Here is an 848-nt window from a genome sequence, read left to right as displayed (position 1 = left end):
GAACAATGTGAACAATGTTTACCAAATCAAAACCAAACTTTTCTTTTTCTTTTTTTTTTTTTAAATATTGAAACCTTTTACTTTTTGCAACACCTCACTCATCTTGTTTTTTTGTCTGTCGGTGAAAAGTGGGTCCTCTTTCTAAAGCAAAGGTAAACAATGGATACAAGTACCCCGCCCCATGAATGAATAGAAAACAAGTTCAGCATTATTAGCGTAATGAGACATGTTGACCGTGAATCATGATCCCCCTATATCATCGTTGACCAAAATCTAATTAATTTGTATCTTATAATTGCCATTTGCCTTCACAAAATAAAGGATGATCATAATGCATGCTATAAGACAAATGCTAAGATGCTCCCAATCAAGAAAAAAGGTGCTCTCAAATATTTTATTTATATCTTATTAGCACCTTAATATTAGATGCTAAGAATATAATAAAACAGAAGAAATATTTAAAAAATAATAAAATCAGCCTAAATTAATCTAAACTTGTCTATTTTATATTTATTAATTACTTCTAAAATAAATGTATAATATCAGATATAATAAATATATAAAATTATAGATATTAAATTTAATAAAATAATTTAGATTATTATCTCCTTAATATTACTGTAACAAAAATACAATAATAACTAAACAAAATAATTAATGACATGTTAGTTATAAATAACATACAATAACGCGTTTTCTCAGTCCAAAATCATTTAAAAAGATCTATAACTTATTAGGAGCTATTAATATTCAGAGTTAAGACATTATATTATTATTTAGAAAATATTGAGACATCATAAAGAATCACATATACATATGAATAGTTAAAAAATTATTTTATCATTAAT

The sequence above is a fragment of the Arachis ipaensis genome, chromosome B02 (genome assembly GCF_000816755.2).
Source record: "Arachis ipaensis cultivar K30076 chromosome B02, Araip1.1, whole genome shotgun sequence".
NCBI classification, from domain to species: Eukaryota; Viridiplantae; Streptophyta; class Magnoliopsida; order Fabales; family Fabaceae; genus Arachis; species Arachis ipaensis.
Note: the sequence above shows the minus strand (reverse complement) of the source record.